Source organism: Mycteria americana, chromosome 1 (genome assembly GCF_035582795.1).
Source record: "Mycteria americana isolate JAX WOST 10 ecotype Jacksonville Zoo and Gardens chromosome 1, USCA_MyAme_1.0, whole genome shotgun sequence".
Taxonomy (NCBI): Eukaryota; Metazoa; Chordata; class Aves; order Ciconiiformes; family Ciconiidae; genus Mycteria; species Mycteria americana.
The window spans coordinates 36,267,233-36,288,182 of NC_134365.1; the positions used below are offsets into that span (position 1 = coordinate 36,267,233).

At 38.5% G+C, this 20,950-nt stretch overlaps 1 long non-coding RNA gene across 2 annotated transcripts in view; it reads right to left on the reverse strand.

Moving 5' to 3' along the window:
- The window catches only part of LOC142406134 (uncharacterized), a 108,426-nt gene that overhangs the window by 56,700 nt on the left and 30,776 nt on the right, over positions 1-20,950 (reverse strand). The window contains exons 1-3 of one of the 2 annotated variants that reach the window (XR_012774454.1): positions 16,219-16,309; positions 14,440-14,586; positions 8,167-8,316 (exon numbers count right to left, since the gene is read on the reverse strand). This is a non-coding gene — a long non-coding RNA (uncharacterized LOC142406134). Of the gene's footprint in view, positions 1-8,166; positions 8,317-14,439; positions 14,587-16,218; positions 16,310-20,950 lie in introns of those variants that run through there. The other variant, XR_012774456.1, reaches the window with a different exon arrangement.

Sequence of the window (20,950 nt, forward strand, 5' to 3'; positions counted from 1 at the left end):
TGTGATTATGTCTACAAAAGTAAGAAAAGGCTGGAGCCATATTTCTAACCCTGAGGCCAGGTGATGCCCTAGTTCATGTTCATTCCAAAAGGAGAGAGAAGCAAAACTGTGAATTTTCTGAAATATTTATGTTTGATTCAAAATCTTGATAGTTAGTCATTGTGCTAACAATTAAATTATACATATATTCACACAGTAGTGCTTGATTCCACAAGGTAATTTTCTTTTATTTACTGGTATGAGCAAAGCCTCTAAGCACAATGAAGACCTTCTCTTGAAGTCTGACTACTTATCTTTTCTGGTTTGCATCTGCATATCCATCTAAAGGGCTCTTCACCCTTTCTTTGTGAATCAGTGACCAGCTTTCCAAAACAGGCTTCTCCTCTTTCCTTGATCTTACAGGGTCACAGATGACCCTGCTTAGAAAGCAGTCTTCTTTCTAGGTGTACTTAAGTCTTGACTATAAACCCAGCATAAAAACATAATTAAATTGCAGTATGAGTAGAGCTGCAATGTAGTTATGCTTTCATGCTAATTTTACAATATTTGTATGCTACAGTAGGGATCGCACTTTATATAGTGTATGTGGATAGCTGGCCTTTAAAACACTTAGATGTAAGATAATACATGGGGCAAGGGAAAGAATAATAGTGTGGGGATTGATGGAGGAAGAAAACAAGATCAGGATCAAACACAGCAACAAAACAAGGTAAGAAAGGTAAGGGGAAAGAGTGAGGCCATGTTCATAGGAAGGGACTATCATATGCAGTACTGGAGTTCTGGTGCTAACAGGGAAAATTAAAGCTCTTCCCCCCCACCCCATCTTTGATGAATTATCAATCTTGTAACCTTGTAATTTTTTATAGCATTTTTCACCTTCCCCTCCACCTTAACATTCATGTAACAATTGTTTTACACTTAAGAGATTATATAGATATCATTAATATAAATTGCCCCATTGAATACGCATTTTCAATACTAGTTTCTAGGTCAGTTTTAATCCTGTTTTGTATGCAGGTTTTGTTAGATATGTTCTTTTGATTCCTTTCTGAAAATCCAAGAATACAGAAAAGGATCAATTCATCTTTTCTTCTTTTTACCTCCAGCTGTGTCTGTTCATGACAAAATTATTTCCTTACTTTCCCTCTGAAAACAAGGTCATCCTTAATCATTAAATGAATGCATACTACTTCCTTTTGCTAATAGAAGATGGTTGTATGTTGTCTGAAGGCATGCATGTGACATATACACATGGAAATCAGCTTCCAACAATGATCGTACCATTTGCATCAGATTGCTAAGTCTTTTGAAGGTTTCCAATTTGCATAACTTAGTGGAAATAGGGCATAAATCAGTTCTTCCAGTTTATGTTGCTGTTCCTGTGTGTTATGGGAACAGCAGCTTCACTTACTTCTGCATTCCATACCAAAACCCAGCTCAATAAATGAAAGAGAATATATGGCTGTATTTACAAACAACTACAAATTCACAGGGTAGATTCACCCTCCCACACTGCTGAGTGTGACTCTTCTGTATGACTGTCCAATACTCGGACAAATTCAAATGAAAACTTCTATTGCCACAGTAGCCATTCAGCTTCATAAACACTATTTACATGCAGCTTTGGCGAAGACATGGGCCAAGCTTACGGGAGTTTTACAGAGAAACAGAAACTGCCAGAACTGGCAGTGTAAATAGAAATAGCAGAAGGAGGTGATGCTATGAGAATAAATATTGGAAACGCAACTAGGAAACTGGATGGGGGCAACTAATTTTAAATCTTTTCTCCTCTGCAAATATAAAAGCTTGGAGTCTCCTGTCTCTGATATACGTACCTTAAACCTTCCCAGTCACTCAATACAGCTGCCACTGAAAAGGCACTGTAAAAAAACTGTTGATTCAGAGAGCAAATGTGTGAAATTAAAGTAAATAGTTTGGGATTTACATTTTTTGGCAGGTCAGATGCTGATGTGAGAATGCTAGTAACTGGCTTTCCCCCAGTAATCTACTGAAGTCTGAAGTTCCCAGTCTCTCTAAAAGCTACCATCACTAGGATCCTCTGAGATCCTTCACTGAGGTGCTATTATCACATGCTTTCCTAGGCTGTGTAATCTGCTGCACTGGGGTGATGCATCCACATGGAGTTACCTGGGAGGGAGGGAGGGTGAATGACATGCTATACAACATGCTACGTGCCACACTAATGATGCTGCAATAGCCCAGTGTGATGAAAGCACATTTGAGTTTCATACCCAATGGACTGCAAAGAACTGATGTACGTATCATTTCATGGAGACACATTCAACTTTCCTGTCCCAAAAATCAGGTACTCCTTTGCAGCTGAATTTATGGACAGCATGAACGCGGAGTAGGGCTTAAACTCAGAGTGGGAAGAAAACTTCAGGAATCACTGGGATTTCTAAGTGTAATGGCTTAATGACTCTCCTATCATTCTCATAAGTAAACCTGATTGTAAATAAATAAAATGTAAAGTAAACAAAACAAATCCATTCAACAATATCTGTGGCTTTTTTTTCCCCTCCCAAATCTATAAGGCTTCTGCTCCCCCAGAACCCAATGTAATCATTCGTAAGCAGTCATTAGCAAAGGCACATCTTATTGTCTGGAAGTATTTCACTGAGATCTGCTGACACCACTCCCTTCTAACACATATAAGGTAGGTTTTACCCTGGGTGAGATCTCTGTTGCTGTTGTCTTCCACCCAAGACCGTTCCACACTGAGATGGAATCCCACACCAGAGAGTGAAATTCAAATATAACTACTGCAGGCTCAAACCAACTTTAATTATAAAGAGAAAAAATGTGGAAAGAGAAGTTACCTTTCAATTGCTGTTGCTATTTCAGTGTGAAAACTTGGAAAGAAAATTTTTAAAAAAAGCTTAATTTTTAAAATGGTGAAAGAAGAATATATCAAGCCAAAGGGGAAAAAAACCTCTGTTTTTAAGTAAAAGTCTTATTCACTAGATGATAATTGGAAGTTGCACACTGCTCTTGTAGTGTTTAAGGAGAAACTGATCACAGATTTCTAAGAAACTAATCCAATCATATGATCTGACATGCAGTACAGTCATATGGTTGGAAAGATTAGCTGATATAATTAGCAAACGAGATAAACCAAATACCTAAAATAGAAGAAATGAAAAAAATTTTTAAAAAATCTGTCTTTGAAAACTCATCATCTAGAAACAATACACTAATAGCCTCCTACCCAAATTAAACAGGCAAAACAATGATCAAGTAACAAAGTAAGATCACAAAAATTGGGAGTAAGAAGTGTGAAGAAAGAAAATTTTGCAACCAGAAAGAAGAAAAGTGTCTTTAGTTATTAACTCATCCAGCCTCTCAGAAAATCCATAGTTACCCAGTGTAATAGCTTTTGTACAAAACTATACTGCACACATTCTTAAACAAATAGAGGCTCCTATATCAGCATGCCATAAGGGCTCAGTTACAGAAACAGCATGAATGGGAGCACTTCAGCAGTGACACTCAGGAACTGCATTCATACGCCAAGAAAAGCTACAGCTGAAGGCAAATTACAATTTGAAGGCATGCCCGCCTGCTCCCTCTGCTCCAGCTCCATGATCCAAGCTGTGAGGGAGGAATAAAATTAAATAAAAGGCCCACAAGCCAAAGGTCCAAATGCTTCATTACTTTTTCAGGCAAACCTAGAAGTCACGTATTAATCTCAAACATTTTCTGCGAGAGAAAGGATCTTGAACTGGCTAGGGAATTAAGAAGTACAATGATAAGGGTTTTTTTGAGGCCTGCACTTATTACCCATAAAAAGGAGTGTATAAACAAGGTCAGGACCCAAGTAAAGAGCTGGAAGAGTCAGTGCGCTGCGAGAAGTAATACATTAGGCAGAAATCTGCCATGAAGGCAAATAGCTACCAGAGATATCTAGCACACGCAGGAACTGCACAAGCAGCCAACTCTTCCAAGGGGTGGAATTTTCTTTTCCCCACCTACAGTGCCTTCTGTAAATAACTTCCTCGTGATGTTACAGCTGCTGTGGAGCTACACACTGTGAAGCTCTGTGGGGAGAAAGGATAACTGAAGATAATTCTGTACTCTTTTTGTATCGTTGCTCTGTTTTAACACTGGCATTTGATATAGATGGGGTTTTTTTAGCCTTCAGACTGGCCAAACTGCACATATGAGAACCAAACTGGTGTCAGGGCATGGCAAGGGACGTCTGCTCCCTCAGGGCTGGGAAGCCAGGATTGACATCGGCCCCAGTGATTGCTGTCCCACTGGGGCTGGCCACACTGGGCAGGGTTGCTAACAGGGTCTGCAGACAGCCCCGGACAGAGCAAGTGATGAACCAGGGCTGGGGTCTATCCAGGGGATACAGCCAGGAAACAGGGCCAGAAGCAGATCTTGACACAGGCACAGCTACATCATAGCTTAAACCAGAACTGCTAGCCCTGGCCTGAGCTTAAATGAAGATCCCAGAGCAATGGGCAGGGTGTGGGTGGGGGGCCCCAGATGAGGCTGGTCAGGGCAGCTAAGACCTCAGGAGCCTGACAGTTAATACTAATACAAGCTTAATACCAACTTGCCAGAGAAACAAAGATCATTTGAGTTTCTCACAGCTCCAGACCAGCCAGCACAGGTACCAGATCTGCAGGACAGCTCACTGTACTCAGTCCCCTCATATCTTCCGAGTGCTTCTAGACCGTACATTCTTTCATAGCTTCTGCCATAAGTCATGGGCTAGGCAACAGGCTTGTATAGCCCGGATGTAAATGAAAGCTATGGAGTTACTATATGAAAAGTCAGATTTTTCACGTAACAGTTTTCACAGTCAGAAGAGTAGGAGTGGGACTGCACAGTTGCTAGAACTGGAAAAAAGAAAAGGGAATCTGTCTCTTCTTGGCTCTCTGTGGTACACCTTCCTTCTCCAGGCTGTGAAATATAGAGGAGAAAGCCTAAGCATTGACCTAAAGAGGAGACAAGATCCAAGTCTAAGACTCAGCGAGGAAAAAATGGGAACAAATGAATGGATGTTGGAGCAGATTATAGTACAGATCTTGTAGAGAAGAAAACAGGACTGAAGAATATCCCAGGTGGGAAAGAAGAAAACAAGGAGAAAAGGACTGACAATTAGCTGAGCTTCAGGTAATGGAGTTGCTGAGCTGAGAAGACTATATCTGATAACCAAAAAGGAGAATGAATACAGGTGCAGTCAGATTAAGTTCACTAGAACTAGACTAAAAATCAAGGATCAGGCTAAGCAGACAGAAACTGGGCAGCTTCCAGGGCAAAGTAACGTTGTTAGGTGGCTGTTAATGTCTGAGAACTAAACACCGATGCTGAAGGGCTGGCGTGCCACATTGCTCACTCCAAGTTCCCATTTCCCCCAGTACAGATCCAAGACAAGACCTGGGCGAACACCAGACACACCTTGACCTCCTTGGCAGGAAAGCCAGCCATCTCAGCAGGGCAGGAGCTGCAGTGGGCACAACAGCTTCCCCTGGTCCAGGAACCAGCCCTGCACTTGCAGCTATCCTGCAGGTAAGGAAATTTCTGTCCCTGGACTCATTTCTAAGGCAAACCTTTGCTATTTATCAAGCAAGCTACAAATGTTTTTCTAAGATCTGAAACAGAGGAGGTAAGGTCTGCACCTGTCCTTGTATCCAAATTGGCTCTCCTTGTGCACAGACGTCAAACCAGTTTTACAAGAATGTTCCAGAGGTGTTGCCTTGCAACACAAAGTTACATATTACCTGTCCTTCAACAACCCTTTCCAAAGAGACAATACACAGTACTACATATTTACTCTGTGGTTTTTTTGCTCAGCAATTCCTCTGATCCTTTTGCACTCTACAGTTTGTTCTTTTTCAGAAGACAGGCACACAGAGTCCACCTCGTTCCCATCTCCTCTTGATGAAGGCACTGAAGATATGTTTTATATTCTTTATACAGTTGCTTTTGCTTAGCTACCACCTCCCCAGAATAAGGCAAAATTCCTTAAAGACCACTATTTTCTTTGCCCATATTCTTACATTTTATTCAAATAATAGACACATAAACCCAGTTCTATAGTGTTAACAGACTTGATCCATTGTGCCTATCTGTCTCTGTCCATCTTCATCGCCCCTCCATATATATGCATATATATGTATATATATACATGTACCCCCCCTCCATAATCTCTTATAGTATTTACAACAGCATACAATACCATTATTTTTGGCTAAATACTTTAATGGTCTGATTTCCGATTTCAGTTGAACAACACTGGAGCAGGTGAAAGGATCAGGTTCAAGGATACTGCTCTGTAACTTAACAACAAACTTCGCTGACCTAATTTTATGTTTGATATTTGTATTTCTGGTACTACCACATCTGGAAAATAGTAACCAGCCATCTGAAATTAACACAGAATAAAGCCTGTTGTTCTTAAATACAGTATCATCTGTGTCACAAAGATCTGCTTTGAAGTTGCTATAAGGGCAAGATATTAATAGCCATCGTTATCTTTGGCAGTTTGATTCTATGTTGCAGCTTCTGCAGTGACAGACCATATCCTCTGAAAGAGGACTGTCACACCTTGTGAAGCAGTTTTTCTGAGCAGGCTCACTTAGTTCCAGTATCAGACTCCTATGTCTTCCTACTTCATTTCTATCTCATGATGAAAACAAGTTTTCTGTTACCACAGCGTCTTTTCCTCTTTCATCTCTGCTTGTAAATCATACAATTGAAACTGAAAAAGAAAAGTTTCTGAAATCCAGAAGCCTTTCCTAATTTCTTTTTTGTATTCGTCTTTCAAAATGCATGATTTTTTTCTACCAAACCTGGTCTCCCTCGGGAAAAAGAAACCAACATGTTTCCTTCATTGCATACAGTACAGCTAGAGATCCTTTTTCTGCTTCTGCACACTGACACTCAACTTCAGTCCAAGCTTTGGAAACGTATGCTACCAGTCTCAAGCGATCACCCTGCCTTTGCACAAGTGTGCCCCCAGGCCCTGCTTACAAGCATCAGGTGACAGCTTTGTCTGGCACTTCTTGTGCTCGAATGTCAGGACAGGACAGTGGTCTTCTGTTTGAATTGTGTAAGAATTTCAAACTCCGTGCTTTGATTGGTCTCTCTTACCTGTTCTGCACTTTTACTAATTAAGAAAGACCTTTAAGTAAGCAATTGGACTAGGTAAAAACTTTCCCAAAAACATACTCTTCCCATGAATTTTTGTACACCGTTTTCTTTCTATAGGTCAAGGAAGCACTTCTATCCTATTGAGAGTTATTTGTACCCCATAACAACACACTTCTCCTAATTCTATGGTTTCTTTAACCATATATTGGTTGTGTTTTAAATCTGCAACATGAGTCATTTTCAGAGCTTATCTGAATGTCTGGTTATATGCCTGCATTGTTTCGTCTTACATTAGACTATCCTCTGTGTAATACCTTTATAACCTGAATAGCTTCAACTATTTATATATTTTGGGACTGTACTTCAGGTACAAAGCATAACTCCAAATGTAAGCCAGCAGAGCCACAGTTCCCCAAACAAAGTATTAAAAGCTTACAAACTTCTTTTTAAAGAAAAAAAAAAATAAATTATCACAATCAATGCAGAATATTGAACCCATATTGTTTGCCACAAATTTCTTCTTTAATAGCTAGGGTTTGATTTTTTTTTTTACTATAGTTCTTCAAATTCTTTGTGATCACCTCCTCCCATTGAAATCTAGCTACTGAAGAATGAATCCATTCAGCATGCTCTTGAACTCTCTCTAAGAGAGTTAGGTAACCAATCTACCTAAACCATCATTAAGATTGAGATGTTTCTTTTAAGCATGGTAGGACAATTCTTATTGCGTGTATTCCCGTATAATTGGATTCACTTACCTGTTTCATATTCTGCCAATGTATTACCTCTTCTATTAAAGATGTCCTGGAAAGATATTTTATATTTCTAAGGATTTCTGCCCTACAGTATACAGTCTTAAAAAAAAAAAAAAAGAATGTCTGATCTGCTGGCCTCTGTATTTATTTTTCCCAAATAATTATGAAATCTATTTTATCAAGATCTGATTTATCTTTGCATGTAGCTAAAATCACCCAAAGTAGGAATGATTCCTCAGCTTCCCACTCTGAATCTTAGTATGTTCCACAAGACCAGATTACTCACCACATTTCTTACTGTGTCTCCAGACGTAGCACTGGTTGCTTTCCGGTGTCCATATATGTTCAATGTAATGTTCAGTTTTGGAGATGTAGCTCTCTTGAACAGTCTCCATCAATAAATTTTCTATGTTTTCTCCTGCTGCTGCTGCTCTTTCTGTGCAGAAAAGGTGCATTTCATTACTTTGCAGACACAGGGTGTGTTTCATTAAAACTTAGGTACCTCTCAGCTGGCACTCCAGTTGCCTATCAGGTCTGCTAGGCAGAATCAGAATCACCTCCTCACTCCCAGCTGAGTTCCCTAATAATCCACTACAGTCAGACTTCCTCTTCGCTTTTCTCTTTTATGTCCACAGGCTGTTGAATGGCTCAATTTTAAGAGAAGGGATGAAGAGTCCATTCAGCCAGGAGATCTTAGAATCTGCTATGAAGATGGTGCAGTCTCTGTTTCAGTCCATATGACCATCAATAATTATTTCCTTAGCTGGACTAAATCCCAGGGGAATAGAAGCACTGGACTTTTCCTATTATTTCCTACTATTAGTTCCTACTGTTTCTTCCCTCCTTAAAAGAGGAGGGAGGTGTCTAGTTTAAGACTGGCCCTCCTCTGGAAAGGTTAAATATTCTGTATTTGATAGAGAAAAAAGAAAAATGAAAATTTGAAGTGTGGCTAAAGATAAATTGATCTCATAGCTTCCACTGTGGAACTCCCAGTTCTGCTGCATGTCTTCTGCAAACTCTGCCATTTTTAAGGCCCTATAATAAACCTATTCAATGAGAAAAATAGCAGGAAAAAAGTATTCTAACCCACAAAAATGTAAAAAGCTTTCTACCACTTTAATTCCATGAACTCGGTACAACAAGGCTAAGTGCCAGGTCCTGCACTTGGGCCACAACAACCCCATGCAATGCTACAGGCTTGGGGAAGAGTGGCTGGAAAGCTGCCTGGCAGAGAAGGACCTGGGGGTGCTGGTTGACAGCCAATTGAACGTGAGCTGGCAGTGTGCCCAGGTGGCCAAGAAAGCTAGCAGCATCCTGGCTTGTATCAAAAGTAGTGTGGCCAGCAGGAGTAGGGAAGTGATCGTGCCCCTGTACTCGGCACTGGTGAGGCCGCACCTCGAATACTGTGTTCAGTTTTGGGCCCCCCACTACAAGAGAGACATTGAGGTGCTGGAGCGTGTCCAGAGAAGGGCAACAAAGCTGGTGAAGGGTCTGGAGCAGAAGTCTTATGAGGAGTGGCTGAGGGAACTGGGGTGGTTTAGTCTGGAGAAGCAGAGGCTGAGGGGAGACCTTATCGCTCTCTACAACTACCTGAAAGGAGGTTGTAGAGAGGTGGGGGTCGGTCTCTTCTCCCAGGTAACAAGTGATAGGATGAGAGGAAATGGTCTCAAGTTGCGCCAGGGGAGGTTTAGACTGGATATTAGGAAATTTTACTTCACTGAAAGGGTTATCAAGCATTGGAACAGGCTGCCCAGGGAAGTGGTTGAGTCGCCATCCCTGGAAGTATGTAAAAGACGTTTGGATGAGGTGCTTAGGGACATGGTATAGTGGTGGTCTTGGTAGTGTTAGGTTTACGGTTGGACTCAATGATCTTAAAGGTCTTTTCCAACCTATACGATTCTGTGATTCTGTGAACTATTGGGGTAAAAAAACAACCAACCAACCAACCAACCAACCAACCAAAAAGCCAATAAGCCAGCACCATGATGGAGATGGGACATACAGTCTAAGAACAGGAAGCAGCAGTTAGATCAGCTTATCTACTATACTAGACACCACCCTCAGTAAACTAGTCCTTTTTTGCAGATATAGTTCTCCCTCACTTTACTTAATATGGAATCTAAATTGTTATTTTATCACTATATCAATGGATACTGGGGCTTTTACACAGCCTGCTGTATTTACTGGGAAAGCAGAAAATTGGATAGCAATTATAGCATTAAAGACTATCTTAAAATCCATATACAATCTAAATAAGGTTACACAGATAAACAGATCTGACATGAATTTTTGAGTGACCAGCTTTACAGTCTTCAAAAGGTTCTCTTAGGTAACTGTCAATGCGAAATAAATGAGTAAAGACAATACATGGCTGAAATCTCTCAAGAAAGTTGGAAAAAGGTCATTCAAACAATAGAAGATAAAATTAATAAAATGCTTGTGGATTTTCTTAAATGAATAGTAAAGGTTTAAAATATCAGTTACTTATTTGATTTAGTCAAAATAGAAGTAAAGTTATCTTGAGGAGCACTGCAGAGAAAAGAAGCCTCTTTTAGCATACTGCCCTGAGTGGACAGACATACTGAATCTAAAAGCTTTACATGTTAATAGATCATTCTCTCGTTTTGGCTAAAACCAATTTGTCTATTCCTTTTCATTTTCACGATGAAGTCTTGGGTTTTGCTCCATTACCACTTTTGGTTTTGACAACTTCTCTTGCATCTCCACTTCTGGGGTGCTACATTTGCTTCAGCAGACCTCTGAAGATTAATCTACATTGTAGCCATGATCATCCATGTCAAGGAGGATTAGGTACTGCTAATGAGTTATCAATACCACCCCTCACCAGGTTAGAATAGCTGGAATTAGCTCAGAAATTTGCCTAGATTAGTATACATGCACAAACAACTATCTAGATAAGGAATTAGAATCAGGAACACATTTTTTTCTTTCAGCTGCATAAAAAGCAGTGTGGGAGAAGAGTCAGTAAGGCCCATGTTCCTCTCTTCCCCTCACCGCTCTTTGCCCGAAGGAAAAATAGATACAGTCATATGCGAGAATTCAAAGTGCAATGCAAAATGCACAGATCAGAAGAGAAGAGTGGGTGAGGGTGGGGTATCCTGAGAGATATTAATATTAAAAACTTGGGTATTCCTTTGAAGTGGAGTGTGGCCAATTCATATTCATTATAGTTAATCTCTTGAAAATGAGTGATTACTGACAAGATTATATATCCAAAATGTTTTTCCCTTTTATAGACCTGTCTCCTGAGCAGGCTGTTTGTCAATATGCAGAGGTTGACTGAGCTACAGTCTGTGTATGCAAGCTCAGTTTCATAATGGTGTAGCATATCTTGATTAAGAGTTTGCACTAATGTAGATGAACACTTAAACATAGATCCCTAATACTGTCAAATCCTTCATTTCCTGAAAGGGCTTTTTGGTATAAAGCCTTCATTGTTCAAAGCAGATAAATGAGATTCGCCAGGTAGGCTGGGCCATGGATGTCTTTCTGTCCACCTCTTTAATGCACTGCTGGTTACATTTTATTTTGATTACTTGATTCAGATCACACATGATGCACAACCAGACCAAACGGATCACCTGAGCTTTGATTACCTCTAGAAATAACTCCCACACTACAAAAGCAAAAGCTAATTCAAAGGAGCAAGTTGCACATTCTCTCAGCACTCACTCTTTCCCTGGAGATGCCAGCAATGAGTCTCAGTTAGGTGAGACTAACTCTCTTTAAAGTACTCTTGATTATTTACAAATCCCTATACAACCATAATCCATTTTATTTTAGCAGCTGTTATCGCCCTATTGTCCATGATGATACACACAATTCTGAAGACTGCTAGTCTGTGGGTAATTGTGAAATGTAATCTGAGCTCAGCGGGGGCCTGGATTTTAGTTTCTGTTTCTTATTCTATGATTTAGGATCTTTAGGATTATCTCTTTCTTTGACATGAATCATAAATAGTACTTGTCATCATTAAAAGATTTTTTAATTCCAACCAATAAATGTTTCATTCTGCTAAATTTTCTTTAAAAAAAAAAAAAGTGCTATTTCAGAGTTTAAGAATAGTCACTAGTTTTATTATTAAGTTCTTATTCCTTAGGTGCTATTACAATACATATGAAACGTAAACAAAGATCTGAATGGAAAAAAGTGCATATTTGCAAGCTGCTGGTTACATAATTTAGGACGTAAGACAGAAATGCTTCTTAAAATGTATGAAGTCACAATCACATCCTTCTGCTCTTACTTGCTAATGGTTAGGAAAATTAATGATGCTGTTATTTATTAATGACTTTACAGTAAGTCATATCTGCTATATATTTTAATGAAGCTTAAGCACTGGCTGAAATTTCTAAATGGAACAATAACCAAAGATAATATAAGCAATATGAACTCAAAGACTCTTTACTGCTATATGAAACTTTGAACTTGTCCATGTTATCTAAAGATAAACAGAAGACATTTTTCTTTGTTAACAACACTGAAAAATACCATTAAGGAGTTATCTCAGACTAAAAGAAGGTAAAGAACAATTAAAACTGCAATTTCAACGTGCAACACAAAGTATCAGCACAAAATATCCACATTAGTAAATGGATACTATGAACTCAGGGGTTCACAATTTTAGGTTGTGCATGTTCTGCCTTTGCTTCACTCAGAATTTAAAGGAGAGAAGATGTTACAAATAACAAATGAATAAAATATTTTGACATTTTGGGTAAGACACATTTGATGAGCAGCCACTCTTGAAGACAAAAAAACATCTCAATATTAGGATTAATCTGGCGTCGCTTTATTGCAGGTGAGGAAGGTGTTATTTAAATATTGAAGTTGATAATGTCCTACTAAATAATGAATTATACCATGGGAAGGATATTTTACATGAGAAAGAATAAACACATAGACCATGTTATGAAAACTGCATTCCAAAGACATAAGTTGTTGAGGATCTGAACTTCATGAGCTCATCTGGGACAGTGGACTACACATTATGGTGCGTATGCGGTATTATCATTATCCAGAAATCCTGAATATCCCCAGACACTGGGAGTTGGTAATACTTTTTCTGCAGCACTGCTGTGCCAATCACACAGTTAAATGCTGATAACACCAATCTAGCTCTACAGTCAGCTCCCTAACAACAGCTGTAGAAGTACTGTATTCACACACAGCCTCTGTGTTACAGTGATAAAGGTAATGTTAAAAAATCCTGTATCAGGATATTTTTATTACTTTTTCAGATTCACACTATTATCCACCATGCACTTCTAAAACTGTATTGAGACAAAATGTTATTTAGAGGGTTGTTGGGTAAAATCTAGAACTCCAAAGGTTTTGTACAGTCAAATTAATGTCTAAAAGACGTGTATTTTTTGTTTTCTCCTTTGCTTTCTCCCTTTTTTTCTTCTCCTTACAGGCAAAAATTTTATCAGATAGAGTTATTCTGTTAATTACAGTTATGCAATTTCAGTAGCTGTTCCTGCAGGTAGAAACTGGAGATGTATTATCCTGCAGCGTGAAAACACCTACCTTGTATGTTATGATCCAGGCTGTGTGGCAATCTGGCATTTCTTTTTCATAGTTATAAAGTTTGAAAACTTTAGCAAAGTCATTGATGGATTTTTTGAAAAGACCTTTTTTTTCACTACATAGTGTCTTTCCAAGGTGAAAACTGGAGTATTTATTTTGTTAACAGAAGGGACCTAGGAACTGATTTGATTCCATGCTCAGAAAGTACTTTTCCTAAAGGAAGCCTTGCACAACAGTTTGAAAACTGAAATGTTTCTAAGGATTCTCATTTTTGATGAATCATGTGTTTATGACCTTCCTTAGATATCTTTATTCATGGCTCCCTACTGCCTTTCATCACCTCATCAGTAATCATCCCTTGTACAATGTCATTACATGAACATAGCCACACCAGAGATGAATGATGCATTTTCTCTAACATTTATTCTATTTTTGCTTCCACAGGCCCTACCAAATCCTTGATCAGTTATCATAGTCTCTTTTCATGTTTTGCTGGGTGACTGGAGGTTTGGCAATATGTTTGTCTCTTGAGTCCCAGACTTCTCTCTTAGGACAAACAGAGAACAAAACTATTCACTTTTCCTATACAGAACAATGCCACCGACATCCCAAACTTCAAAAGAAAATCATAAAACTATGTTTTATTTTTGGGCTAAACTGCTGAAATTCTTGCAGATTGTGTTCTTGATCTCATTCCCTCTGGTATTCATGATGTTTCTGTTTCCTACTGCTTAGACCCAGGACAGCTATACTCTCTCTGCCAGCAGGACTACAGAGAAACCCTTTGTGTCTGTCACCTACTTTAGATCCCAACCCCAGAGCTTTAAATCATGAAAGCATCTTCTGACCTTACCTTATTTTCCTTACTCAATCCCATGCATTCTTCTCACTTTTCTCTATTCCACAAACTTTTTGCATGCCCCCAAGTATGTACAGAAGCCCCTAACAGCCACATAATCCCCCTCCCCGTTTCTCCACACTCTGTGTAAAATGTTTCTCGGCAACTTACCTTGGCATGCAGCAAAATCACGTTTGTTTGGATCTGAAGCGTGTGGTACATAATAAATGCCTGATAAAAATGTCTTTTACCAGGATTTAAAATATCAGTACAGTCATGTTCCTTTCCAGAATGTTTAATCCAGTGACTTTCAGATATCTGAAAACCAGGAAACAAGGACTTGATGTGTATGTATCTTAAACTTGTGAATATCAAGAAAAATAATGCTAAAATACATGAGTGAAGCATTGGCTCTACCCTTCCTCCCTAGCTGGCAAAAATCCACATGCATTTCAGCTGGATTCACCGTGCTAAGTGCAGTGATATTGAATGGTGAAGGGATTAGTTAGAGCAGCTTGGCAGTATGAGGAGATCTGGATCTGAGCCAGTACTGGGTGTATTCAAGGAGAGAGAGTTGTGTGTGTGTCTTAATCCAATATCAGTGCAAAGAAATTCAATCCTTTTCATGTCATGGATTTTTGAGTGTTGTGAGAGTGAAAATCCTGCAGAAAAATCAACTTAATTTATGGAAGTATATAAAGGGATTGTAAAGTTTCGCATATTTGGGGTTACTTCCTAGCTGTAACCCATGTGGGGATAGCTTCGACTCATTGTAGTTCACTTAGCCACACCTTTTACCTTTAAAAAGGTAAAAGAAAGCTGTTAGGTATCATCCTAAAGTTATCAAGGGCTCTATTGCCTCTGAAATATGACCTTGTTGGCAAAGACTAAGTGTGAATTTGTATGTTGTGGACTTTTAAGGGCATTGCTCAAAGATGGCAGATTAACAACTTCACGTCCTATAATTCAGAATTTTCTGGTTTTAAAAGGTTAAATTTCACTGACCTTAATCCTTAGGTAGGGCACAAACCCACAGGCAACACTAACTCAGCATTAATGGAACACTTTCTTTTGTCAGAGAATGTCTGTATTGAATTGAAAGAGCAATGTCTTTTCAAAAGACAAATGTGGCACCTATTACACAATATTTGCAATACCTGTGAAGTTGTACCTGCATATAAATGCATCTGCAACAGAAATGTGGTTAGGTAACTGTTGCCATTTTTTCCATCATTCAGACAAAATTTTCCATCAGGAAAACTCACTGAAACTTTACAATGGAAGTAGATTGTTATTTTAACTTTATGAAGAAAGGAAGATAGGGCAGAGAGCTGTGAAAAGGTATCAGCAGAACTGTGAGTAGATTTCAGATCTCTGGTCATTGCCCAGTACTACTATTGATAAATTTCTATTTCTGTGCTCATCATCTATGCTCTAAATTTCTATGCTCATCTTTCTATTACATCTGGATACTTACAAGGTACTGGTGCACAGTAACAGAATATTTGGAGTAGTACCTGAAGGTGTGTGTGACAGAAATCACCTACGTTCCTGCAGCATAGATGATATAGACATTACTTAACGGCTTCAGGAAAAATATGGAACAGGATAAACTTAGGATGTATAACCTCTATCCAATTTACCAGATAGTCCTAGCCTATCTTTTACATTAAGAAAATCAGACAGAAAAAGCATGGGGCTCCACAGTTTGTTCAAAAGAGAAGACACTACCTGTAGAATGTTCTTTTTGTCTGAAGTCTATAGGGGTCTATAATACAAACATTAGGACAGAACACTTGGAAGTATTTCACAGTCTCATCATCTAGATCACCTGTCCCAGAATCAGCTCTTATATATGTTTGTTTCAGGGGTCAGCTTTTAATTTTAAAGGTATTCCAAGAGCATCTTTTGCATAAGTCAAAAACTCCAAAAAAGGTCAAAAAATATTACCTGAGACCTTGTAAACAGTATTTTCCTAAATTGTGGACCTTGGTGCTACGTCTCCACCTGAATTTTTCAGTAGAAATACAACTGAATACAAGACAAACCTTGTACTTTGGGGAAGTGATCGTGCCCCTGTACTCGGCACTGGTGAGGCCGCACCTCGAATACTGTGTTCAGTTTTGGGCCCCCCACTACAAGAGGGACATTGAGGTGCTGGGGCGTGTCCAGAGAAGGGCAACGAAGCTGGCGAAGGGTCTGGAGCAGAAGTCTTATGAGGAGCGGCTGAGGGAGCTGGGACTGTTTAGCCTGGAGAAAAGGAGGCTGAGGGGAGACCTTATCGCTCTCTACAACTGCCTGAAAAGAGGTTGTAGAGAGGTGGGGGTCAGTCTCTTCTCCCAGGTAACAAGTGATAGGACAAGAGGAAATGGCCTCAAGTTGCGCCAGGGGAGGTTTAGACTGGATATTAGGAAATTTTTCTTCACTGAGAGGGTTATCAAGCATTGGAACAGGCTGCCCAGGGAAGTGGTTGAGTCGCCATCCCTGGAGGTATTTAAAGGACGTTTGGATGAGGTGCTTAGGGACATGGTCTAGTGGTGGTCTTGGTAGTGTTAGGTTTACAGTTGGACTCGATGATCTTAAAGGTCTTTTCCAACCTATACGATTCTGTGATTCTGTGATTCTGTGATGGCAAATGCACTGCTGTGCAAAGAAGCAGAAGTCCAATGGTCTGAGAAACAAGATACATTAGTATGGGCTGAACAATGCTCAGATAACCAAGTAACCAAGCTAGCTCTTTCACAACACACTTGGATATCCCTGCACGATATTGCATCATGCATATAAATCTATCAAAGTGATAGAAATTGGAGAAAATTTCTTTACGGAGGCTCTATGGCATATTTCCAGTGGTGCTAGAAAATGGGTGGTCAGTCATGCCTGACCACATCTAGATGTAAAAACAGAAAAAACATCAAAATATTAAAGTCAGTTTCCCCTAAAACATCAGATAAATTATGCCTCTCCTCATTAAATTGATTTTTCTGGAGTACTGAAATATTTAACTACAATTTAAGCAACATTTGCTGTGCATTTGTAGTTGGAGAGGCTGTATAAACATACCTGAGAAACACGGAATTACAGCAAAAATTGTTTCAATTAAGATCACTCTTCTGCAAGTGTCATTGTCTGTCTTTTCCACATTATCATCCTCACCTGAGACTAGATAGATAAGCCACTACTTTCAGTTCAACTTCAGCACAAAGCCATTGTGAAAGACCAACCCTGAAGTATTGTTTTCACCATATAGGACTGTCATAATCTGTAAGTCCTTAAATCCTCCAGCGGAATAAGAATGCAACCTCAAATTTCCTACCTATTCTTATCATGTTAGTCACTGCTCAAGCCAAATAATTATTTAAGAAGTCTAAAATGCCTTACTTTCTGGACTGACCACTGGTATTGATATATTTTCCCTGTAAGTGAAAAGCATACTAACAGTGAAATGAATTTATTTTCTCTCATCTACCTGTTCAAAATGTAAACTGTCAACACTGAACATTGCTCAACGTAAAGGACCCAGGGAAAAATATAACAATAGGCTTGATAAAGATCCTTGCTTTATTCAGAATGCTCCTATTTATCCCCCATCTCTTTTTTTGTAAAGATTTATGGAGAACATTGATGTACAGGAACTGCAAGTCATTAACAAGCTGCAGGTAATGCAAGACTGAAGCGATAAATAAGTTTCATGCTGTCAAAAGTTCTGACCTGACAAAACCCCAAAACTTCTATTACTCTTGCCACCCAAATTCACACGCAATCTATAGCCAGTCTCTCTTTCATTCCTACCTTGTCAGCCCAGTCTCTTGTCCTATCTTGGTCTAGTATGATCACTACTGAAGTAAATGGTTACAGACTACACTTTCTAAAATTATTCCAGTATGTCTACTATTTTACCATGTGTACATGATCTAGGAGGCAACATTTCATTGCCCATCAAAGGGGCAATAGCATTACATTTCCTTTTTCCTTTTTCAAAACCCTATGTCTGCAATAAATATCAAAAGCCTTCTTATAGAGACGGCATTTGATGGAAGCATCACTGAAAACTAATGAAAGATCCATGGAAACCTTTGATTACAGTCAACTTATCAGTCTAAGGAAGTTCTTTTTTTTTTATGAAGACAGCTTCTAAATTTCCAGCCTAAATAGATTCATGGTAAATTTATAATAATTTGATCATATGCCAACACTATCCTTTAAGATTAATACTTTTTTTTTCTACAGCTTTTATTCTTTTGATATATTTATAAATAACAAAAATATTCTTTAAGGTGTATCCTTTTGCTCTTGCAATATCTGCTGGTAATACTGACCCTTATTCTCCACTCATTCTAGTCATTTACACATTTATGCAGCTCACCTGTCTTGATCATCAAAGGCAACAACTTAATGCTTAAGACAATACTTCACCAGTATCTTTAATACTCTCTGCCTCTACAGAAAACATATCTGATTTCTCCTATTAATTATTTTTTTTGCCTAAAATATAATTTTGCTGACTTGACTGATTAACGTACTCATAGTGCTTCTTTTTACTGATGTGCCTCGTCATATAACAGAAGTTGCATTATATGTCTCCAGCTGCATCATCTGGTATTTGCAGAGCTAAATTCCACATGACTGTCAGTTAGATACAAATGCCCCAAGAAGGGGTGTAGAGAGAAGGCCTCTGGTTGGTCAATCTCACCTTTCCATCTGGGATGCATAACATTCAGGAATGGTTCATCACTCCATGGGGATACTTTCAGTCTTTCTAATGACTACTTGATAATAATCAAGTAAACAAGGATTTCATTTCCAAAACCTTGGGCCAAAAATAATCCAAAATTCATAATTCCAAAATCCAACTTGGACCAATCCATAGTTGGAAAATGCTGCAAACTGTGCTCACGCAACCTGACCATTGCAACAACTTTCACACTCTCTCTGGACAATTAACCACACTTTTCCCTGTTTAACATAGAAATCTTTCTATATAGGAGTAGCCCCAGGCATCCTGCAACATGATGTAATACTTTTCAATGCATTTCAAAAGCTTGCAAATTCAGCTTTTTTTTCCCCCAATTTTTTTAAGCGAAATAATTAACTGTAGATTATAAACTGTCAAGTCATAAACTTTAGCAAGATTTCCCCCCAATTTATAATGCTGGATGATGCAGCAGAGATGCCATCAAGATTTCATTATTATTAAGCTAAGTTCTACCACCCAAGATCAAGGAACATAAGCAGTTCACTTATTCCAGTTGGAAGTACTGGGTTCAAAGGATCAAAAAAGTCGGTCACCTTCTACAGTTCCCATGATTCCCCAAATTTTATGTCTAGTCTTGTTTTCTGATTTGCTCCTTTCCTCAGGTAAGGCTGTTGATTGTAAATGTTGGTTCATGAATGACTTATAGCCATACCTTGAGTTTCTTGAGGGAATTCGTCAATTAAAAAAAAAAAAGGATAATATTACTTAAACCCATTCCTCGATGTACCCTGTTATCCTGATAATCCTAATAGCCTACTAAAGGATCATTGCATAACTCAAATGTTTCCCTATTGTGCCATTCCTCTGGATATCATCTATAAACACGCCTGTTTTTCCACACATACTGTATCTAATGAAGTCCCTGTAGTTTTCAGTACTGTCAACAGGAGACCCACACTTCACCTCACAGACAGCCTTGAAATTCTCAGCTGAAACACAGAGAAGTGTGTGGCTGAATCTGGTTACCTGGTCTTGAATCTAAATAAGATGATATATCAAAATATGTTACACTATGGTATCTACATGGAAAGGCTTTGTGGAGCCTTTCTGAGCCCTAAGATCCTTCTTATACTTTAAAAGGATACTGCAATAATCCAAGTGGGAAACTCAGTGTTGAACCGTATTATATACTTTTGCCTGAGGACAGAAATTAAAAAAAAAAGACAGACAGGATTCATCCTATGTCAAACCCTTGATTTAAATCTTAATTTTAAATTATTATCATAAAAAATGCATAGAATACAAGATGACATAGAATACTTTGCTACTTGAAAAACACCCGTCTTCACTTATGAGAGAGAATAATAATAATACAAAAAATTAACAGAAATTATTTCAACAACAAAATTCCAGTGTGTTTGTCTTCCATATTTCCTGTGCAGCCCCATGATATCACCAACAGCTGAGGTTGCTTTTATTGCAAAGAGAATTTTGAGAGAGCCTGCTATGTACTAGCTGTGACTGCTGTCCAGGTTAATTTTCTATTGGTCCCTTAGGAAACTCACAAATACCACTTTATCATCTGTTGCCTGTGTAGAAATCCTCATTAGCATTAGAGTTTCCCTTTCTATTGCTAAGATATTTCTGTGAGAAAAAAAAGAAAAGAAAAGAAAAGAAAAGAAAAGAAAAGAAAGGAAAAGAAAAGAAAAGAAAAGAAAAGAAAAGAAAAGAAAAGAAAAGAAAAGAAAAGAAAAGAAAAGAAAAGAAAAGAAAAGAAAAGAAAAGAAAAGAAAAGAAAAGAAAAGAAAAGAAAAGAAAAGAAAAGATAAAAGAAAAGAAAACCCACAAAATATTGGCTTTTACTTCATATTCTAAAACATGCCTCTCTGAAGCCACTTTTTTCTCTGTACTTACACTATTAGTACAGTATGTGGAGTTCTGTCAAAGAATACAGCTTTATCAGCAGTAAACTGACACTATTACAAC